Genomic DNA, 8,319 nt, shown 5'->3' with positions numbered 1-8,319 from the left:
CAAGAGAGACTAAAAGTTTACGACAAGTCCCCCTACATATTCCTGTCCAATTCTGGATTCTGTTCATAGACTTGAAATAGACCCATCTCCACCATGATAGCTGAATCGTGAGTTTGCAACACATGGATATTTTAATGAACATATATCACAAGCACACGTGATTTTAATTAATGTAAATATCACCCACGAATTGCATTTAATACCGAATTCTATCTTGGGAATACATATCCACTTGGAATTCATTTTATGGTAACAGCTTCTGGCCGGGTGGTGATTCGAACCACCACCTGTACGGCTAGAAACCATGCTGGCAGGGACCCTACCGACTCAGCTATCAAGAGAGACTAAAAGTTTATGACAAGTCCCCCTACATATTCCTGTCCAATTCTGGATTCTGTTCATAGACTTGAAATAGACCCATCTCCACCATGATAGCTGAATCGTGAGTTTGCAACACATGGTTATTTTAATGAACATATATCACAAGCACACGTGATTTTAATTAATGTAAATATCACCCACGAATTGCATTTAATACCGAATTCTATCTTGGGAATACATATCCACTTGGAATTCATTTTATGGTAACAGCTTCTGGCCGGTCTGCTTGGGATTTCATATGAATTTTACAAGAGTATGATATATCAGGGACAGGCTGCTCAGTCTTCACTACTAATGAAATCAAGGCATGATCAGATGTCCCGACTAGAGAACCAACCTTACTAGTTATAACGCCAGGGAAGTCAGTGTATACGAGGTCCAAGCAATTACCAGACCTGTGAGTAGCTTCATTTATGATTTGCTCACAGCCTGATTCAGAGGCAAAGTCTAAAGCTTTTAAGCCATGGGGATCGGTAGGAGAGATAGAACTTAACCACTCACTATGTTGAGCATTAAAATCACCAACAAAGACAAAAGAAGCCTTTCTATTATCTTCTTGTATCTTAGCCATAATGGTAAGAAGACAATCGAAGATAGAATCATCCATGTCTAGATTCCGGTAGATCGAACACAAATAAAAGTTGTTATGCCTGCCACAAACTTTCATTACCTGAATCTCATGACATCCACATTGATAGCATGACTTATGAGAAGCAGGGTACTCGGTCCTAATATACAACGCCATTCCCCTGGCCCTAGGGATGGCATCACGTTTCAACATTATCGGCTTCTTAAAACCAGTTATAAGGAGCTCAGATGAGTGCCTCATATTAGAAACCAAAGTTTCTGAGCACAAAAGAATATCATACTGTCTGGACGCAACTGTAAGGTCTTTGATATTTGCATGAAGACCACGAATATTGCAATATAGAAGACGACATTGACAAAATCTAGGACGTACTGGTCCCGGATTTCGCTCAATGTCTCCAGACAGTATAAGAATTAATAGAAATAAAAAAGAGACATCATACTAAAAAACTAGATTAACAAGAATTATAACAAAAACAATATGTACAGAATTATAAATACAGTGATTGATGAAACCCATAGACTATAGTAAAAAGTCGGAAAAACTGGTCAACCTGGAGGAGCCGATACACCATGCAAGGCTAAATACCCTCCAGGATAGCCACTTCAACTGAAGGGAGGACAGTAAGGATGGTTTTGAGAAGAAAATGAAACAGAAAAGGAAAAAACAACCTCTTGATAAACCACCAGGCATCCATGGCCCTTCTATTAAGTCTGACCAACACACCATTTCAAAAAAACAAGAGGAAGAAAAAAAAATTATAATAAGATAAAATAGTGTGCCCGAGTGTACCCTCAAGCAAGAGAACTCTAACCCAAGACAGTGGAAGACCATGGTACAGAGGCTATGGCACTACCCAAGACCAGAGAACAATGGTTTAATTTTGGAATGTCCTTCTCCTAGAAGAGCTGTTTACCATAGCTAAAGAGTCTCTTCTACCCTTACCAAGAGAAAAATACACTGAACAAATTGCAGTACAGTAATTAACCCCTTGGGTGAAGAAGTGTTTAGTATCTCATTGTTGTCAGGTGTATGAGGAAAGACGAGAATATGTAAAGAATAGGCCAGACTATTCTGTGTAAGCGTAGGCAAAGAAAAAATAAGCCGTAACCAGAGAGAGGGATTCAATGCATTACTGTCTGGCCAGTCAAAGGATCCAATACCTCTCTAGTGGTAGTACCTCAACGGGCGGCTGGTGCCCTGGCCAACCTACTACCTATAAATAAATAAATAAATATATATATATATATATATATATATATATACATATATATACATATATATATATATATATATATATATATATATATATATATATATATATATATACATATATATATAAAAGTATATATATATATATATATATATATATATATATATAGAGAGAGAGAGAGAGAGAGAGAGAGAGAGAGAGAGAGAGAGAGAGAGAGAGAGAGAGAGAGAGAGAGAGAGTATTTAATTATATGGTCCTACCAGTATTAACTTAGGCATCAGAAACTTGGAGCCTTACTAAAATCTTGGAACATAATCTTGTTACAACTCAAAGAGCTAGGGAAAAATACTGATGGGAATAAATTAGCAACATGGATACGAGAGCAAACAAAAATACAGGATATTCTAATAACAAGTAAGAAAAAAAAGTGGTCATAGGCAGGACATATAATGAGAATGACAGATATAGATGGACATTACGAATAACAGAATGGGTCCCTAGAGATTGCAAACAAAGCCAGGGAATGAAGAAAAGACGATAGATTGACGAACTAAGAAAATTTTCGGGTGTAGACTGTCATAGAAAGACCATAAACAGACGGGTATGGAAAGACATGACTGTGGCCTTTCTCCAGCAGTGGACAAGCAACGGATTTTTATATATATATATATATATATATATATATATATATATATATATATATATATATATATATATATATATATATATGTATATATATATATATATATATATGACCTCATACCGGGATCGAACCCTAACCCCTTCAAATGAAAGGCCAGGTCGCTTCCAACCATGGCACCAGAGGCTCAGAAGAAGTAGGAATTTAACTGTTAAATGCATTTCAGGATTTATATGGCGAGACATCAGTCTCTTACCAGCAAGTTTTCTCCGACTTCCCGGCCCACCAGGTGACACAATTGATTGCTTTTAATTCGAATTACCCCTAATAAGTCAATGTATATATATATATATATATATATATATATATATATATATATATATATATATATATATATATATATATATGTGTGTGTGTGTGTGTGTGTGTGTTTGTGTGTGCGTGTGTGTGTGTGCGTGTGTGTAGGAAACCGACAGTCACAACTTCCGTTGGGTTATAGTACTGTTTAGCCTAGAGTCAATACATATCTGTATTGACTCTAGTTCAGCCTACGATATCACCAGATCTAACTTACTTTACTTAAAGGACTGTTTTTCTGGTTATATCTCACACGGGAACCCTGTCTCCTACGCTGCCCACATGACCTGCATCAACACTTTTACATTTGCATTCTTAGGTTTTCAGTGTATCCCACTGTATAGTTCGGGTTTATTGTTAATTCGTAGTTGTCATGTTTACTTGTTTGGCAATATGAGGAGATTACAGACTCTGACAAACTGCAATCATTCGTCCACCAAAAACTCGAAAGTATTTACATAACGTCATCTTTATTTAGGTTTAAAAGTTTTGTAGCCTACCACTGACACCTCTCATAAAACAAATACTGTATACTTTTAATCTTGAGTTTAATTGGTAAAATTCTAACTTTTTATCGATATGAGTGCAAGGAAGAACCTTACAGAATGAGTTGTTCCAAATTTGAATTGAGAAAATAGCTTACCTTTTATATCTAGTTTTGATTCTTGCTTTTCCAAGTAACCTTAGCTTGTGATGAAATGATGAAAACTGAAACACTGTCTTCTAGTGAAATTTACAGAAATTCCAATTGAAATTTCAATACATCGCCAGTCACTTTCTTATCATTTTGAATAGTCTTTGTTGGTCTCATAAGAATGTTGTCCTAGTTATATGCACATTGTTTCTTCTTGCCGATTACATGTAAGTTTTATTGGTGACACGGTAAAGCCTGTCATGATTCATAAAATGCGTAGAATTCCTTTCAGACGTAAATCACTCTAAGGATAGTTATTCACATTTAGATCCACTTTCAGAACACTCGTTAGCGTAGAGGCTACCCCTTGTAACAAGTATAACATCTGGTTTCATTTCAGAGAAGTTCACAACGTACACCTAATACCTGGTACTGCGCAATGTTCAATCCCTTTACTTTCCTAGTGTTGTGGGGAATCCCATCGCTGCCTGACTCAAGTTCAGTGACTCAGTCTCACAATGAACCTGTTGCTCGGCCTTTAAGGGTGGTACAGTATTTGGCTAGCATGTTTTGCGACAACTTTCAGCATCTCGCTGTCATAATTTGCATGCTAGCTTAGTGCTGATATAGAGTAGAGGTAGTTTGTTTGTGCATGTTTGGCATAGGCCCTATGAACTTACAAGTAGGCCTACATAACAAATATTGATGCAGGATTTTGTAGTTGGTATAATGCAGAACTCTCTCTCTCTCTTTCTCTCTCTCTCTCTCTCTCTCTCTCTCTCTCTCTCTCTCTCTCTCTCTCTCTCTCTCTCTCATGTATAACAAGAATTAAATTAAAAATACTTTTCATATGAGCATATCTCTAGAAAAATTCAGTTAATCATGGGGAAAAGAGTATGGTCTTTTTGAGAAATTCCCATTAATTGATTTCTTTTTTCTTTTAGTCATTTGTAGGCTACACATAGCCTAGATCAGTGACAAAGCAATGATTCCTTTGGAGACGTAGCCTTCTATAGCCTTTGCTTTAAGTGTAAGAATGGAAATGAACTGTCAGACGGTATGCATGAAAACATCTGTGGAAGTTTTTATTCAATCATCTTACTTTTTATTTCTGCATTTTGTTTATTCCTTTTACTATCTAGCTTATTTTCTCTTTATTTCCTTCTATCTTTCCTTTTAAGATTTATCTTTCATACTGTATATCATAATGTCACTCTTTTCCTTATTTAATTCAAATCCCAATATTTCAAAACGTTTGAATTACTCTTTAATTCTTCATATCATCAAATAGAGTTGTTGTTGTTGTTATTATTATTATTATTATTATTATTATTATTATTATTATTATTGGCTAAGCTACAACCCTAGTTGGAAAAGCAAGATGCTATAAGCCCAAGGCTCCAACAGGGAAAAATAGCCCAGTGAGTAAAGGAAATAAGGATATAAATAAACGATTTGAGAAGTATTAAACAATTAGAATAAAATATTTTAAGAACAGTAACATCAAAACAGATATTTCATATATAAACTATAAAAAGACATATCAGCCTGTTCAACATAAAAACATTTGCTGCAGGTTTGAACTTTTGAAGTTCTACCTATTCAACTACTAGATTAGGAAGATCATTCCACAACAAATACACAGCTGGAATAAAACTTCTAGAATAGTGTATAGTATGGAGCCTCATAGTTGAGAAGGCCTGGCTATTAGAATTATTACGAACAGGATGGAAGATCTGAATGTAAAGGATGAACAAAACTATGAAAAATCTTATGCAACATGCATAACGAACTAATTGAACGACGGTGCCAAAGATTAATATCTAGATCAGGAATAAGAAATTTAATAGGCCGTAAGTTCCTGTCCAACAAATTAAGACGAGAATCAGCAGCTGAAGACCACACAGGAGAACAATACTCGAAACAAAGTAAAATGAAAGAATTAAAATTCTTCTTTAGAATAGATTGATCACCGAAAATCTTAAAAGACTTTTTTCAATAAGCCAATTTTTGTGCAATTTAAGAAGACACATACCTAATATGTTTCTCAAAAGTAAATTTGCTGTCGGGAATCACACATAAAATTTTAAAAGAGTCGTACAGAATTAAGAAAACATTATCAATGCTGAAATCTGGATGTTGAGGAATCCACTGTCCTTGACCTTCATACAATCATACGTTCAGTTATGTTAGGGTTCAACTTCATGCCCCATAACTTGCACAATGCACAAATTTTAGCTAGATCTATATTAAAGGATTCAGCAACCTCAGATATATATTCAGGAGATGAAATTGATACAAAGATTGTTGCATCATCTGCATAAGCAACAAGTTTTTTTTTCTAAGCCAAACCACATGTCATGTGTATATAGTATGAAAAGTATTGGGCCAAGAACCCTACCATGAGGAACACCAGATATCACATTCTTATACTCACTATGGTGCCCATCAACAACAATTTGCAATTTATAGCTTAAAAATTCAATAATAATGCTAAGACACAACCCACCCACTCCCAACTGTTTGCGTTTGAAAACAAGGGCCTCATGATTAACACGGTCAAAGGCAGCACTAAAATCAAGGCCAATCATATAAACTTCCTGACCACAATCAAGAGATTTCTCTACAGCATTGGAGATTGTAAGAATGACATCATATTCTCCAAGGCCTTTACGAAAACCAAATTGCAAACCAGGGAATAGAGGATTACTTTCAGCAAACTTATTAAAACGTTTTGCCAAAAGACCTTCAAAAACTTTAGATAATATGGGAGTTATGGAAATTGGGCAGTAATTAGTTGGACTTGAGCTACCACAAAAACATTTACATATTACTCCAACAAGTGCTAAGAGCTCCTCTTCTTGCTAACTTGCGCAAAATAACAGATAACTTTGCAGTTAAGAAATCTGTAATCTTTACAAACAACAAAGGAAAAATATTATTTGGATTACACCTCCATAAGCATCAAGGTCCACCAAGAGAGATTAAATTTCACGAGATCGAAAAGCTAAACTAGTTAGTTTAGCCTCAGGAAAACAGGAATGAGGAAGATAATTTTTCTCATTACTCTGCTTACTGTCAAGCACATCAGCTAAAAGAGTTGTCTTTTATTTTGGAAATTGAGTGACAGAGCCATCGGGTTTAAGTAAAGGAGGAACTGTTGCATCTACACCAAAAAGCGCAGATTTAAGAGTAGTCCACCACTCATGTTCCTGGGTTGTACCAGAAATACCAGAAAGGATTTCTTTTATGGTTAAATTGTATTCTTTTTCAGTTGAAGCATAAACACTCTGAGCAAAAGCTCGTAGCTGAGTACAGTTACTCCAAGTAAAATCTGATCAGTTACCCTTCCAAAGATGATAGGCCTCCTGCTTCTCCAAATAAGTATGTCTACAAGCATCACTGAACCATGGTTTGTCTTTCACTCGGTACCTTAGTACACGAGAAGGGATACACCTATCAATTATGTTGACAACAGGATCAGCACTACTATACAATTCATGCCCAAAAGTTAAGTCAAAATCCCATTTCAGTCTGCTTGAGATTTCATATAAATTTTACATGAGTATGATACATCAGGGACAGGCTGCTCAGTCCTCACTGCTAATGAAATCAAGGCATTATCATATGTCCCAACTGGAGAACCAACCTTACTTGTCATAACGCCAAGGGAGTCTGTGTATATGAGGTCCAAGCAGTTACCAGACCTGTGAATAGCTTCACTTATGATTTGCTCATTGCCTGATTCCAAGGCAAAGTCTAAAGCTCTTACGCTCTGAAGATCGGTAGGAGAAACAGAACTTAACCACTCCTTATGGTGAGCATTGAAATCACCAACAAAGACGAAAGAGGCCTTCCTATTATTTTCTTGTATCTTAGCCGTAATGGTAAGAAGGTAATCGAAGATAGAATCATCCATGTCTGGATTCCAGTAGATCGAACACAAATAGATGTTGCTATACCTGCCTTAGACTTTTATTACCTGAATCTCATGACAGCCACATTCATAGCAGGACCTATGAGAAGCAGGGTACTCAGTCCTACTATCCATTGCTATTCCTGTGGCCCTAGGAGTAGCATCCCGTTTCAAAATTATTTGCTTATTAAAACCAGTTATAAGAAGCTCAGATGAGTGCCTCACATTAGAAACCAAAGTTTCTGAGAGCAAAAGAATATCATATTGTCTGGACGCAAATCTAAGGTCTGGAATATTTGCATGACATTCACGAATATTGTAGTAGAGTAGACGACATTGACGCAATCTAGGACGTACTGGTCCTGGAATGATGTTGACCCTATACATCCTTGTCTTATTCCCCAGATGCCATCCATTTCATGCTTTATATTCTCCCGTGAATCAACGTTGGTTTTATCACCGAGAAATATACTTGCGATTGTATTCATGATATTCGGATTAATTTTTTAAAGAACTGTATTGCATAATTTCCAATCAATTTTTCCTTTCCCCCTAGTAGAAGGCTTTACTCAAGTTTGTGGTAATTACT

At 36.1% G+C, this 8,319-nt stretch overlaps 1 protein-coding gene across 1 annotated transcript in view; it reads right to left on the bottom strand.

The window, feature by feature from the left end:
* The window catches only part of LOC137645776 (uncharacterized), a 22,905-nt gene extending 18,625 nt beyond the window's left edge, over positions 1–4,280 (bottom strand). The window contains exon 1 of the mRNA XM_068378687.1: positions 3,824–4,280. The gene's annotated coding sequence lies outside the window, so the exon portion shown is untranslated. The remainder of the gene's footprint in view (positions 1–3,823) is intronic.
* Between the last annotated feature and the right edge of the window lie 4,039 nt (positions 4,281–8,319).

This window comes from Palaemon carinicauda, chromosome 8 (assembly GCF_036898095.1).
Source record: "Palaemon carinicauda isolate YSFRI2023 chromosome 8, ASM3689809v2, whole genome shotgun sequence".
NCBI lineage: Eukaryota > Metazoa > Arthropoda > Malacostraca > Decapoda > Palaemonidae > Palaemon > Palaemon carinicauda.
Note: the sequence above shows the minus strand (reverse complement) of the source record. Positions and strands in the feature narration are given on the sequence as shown.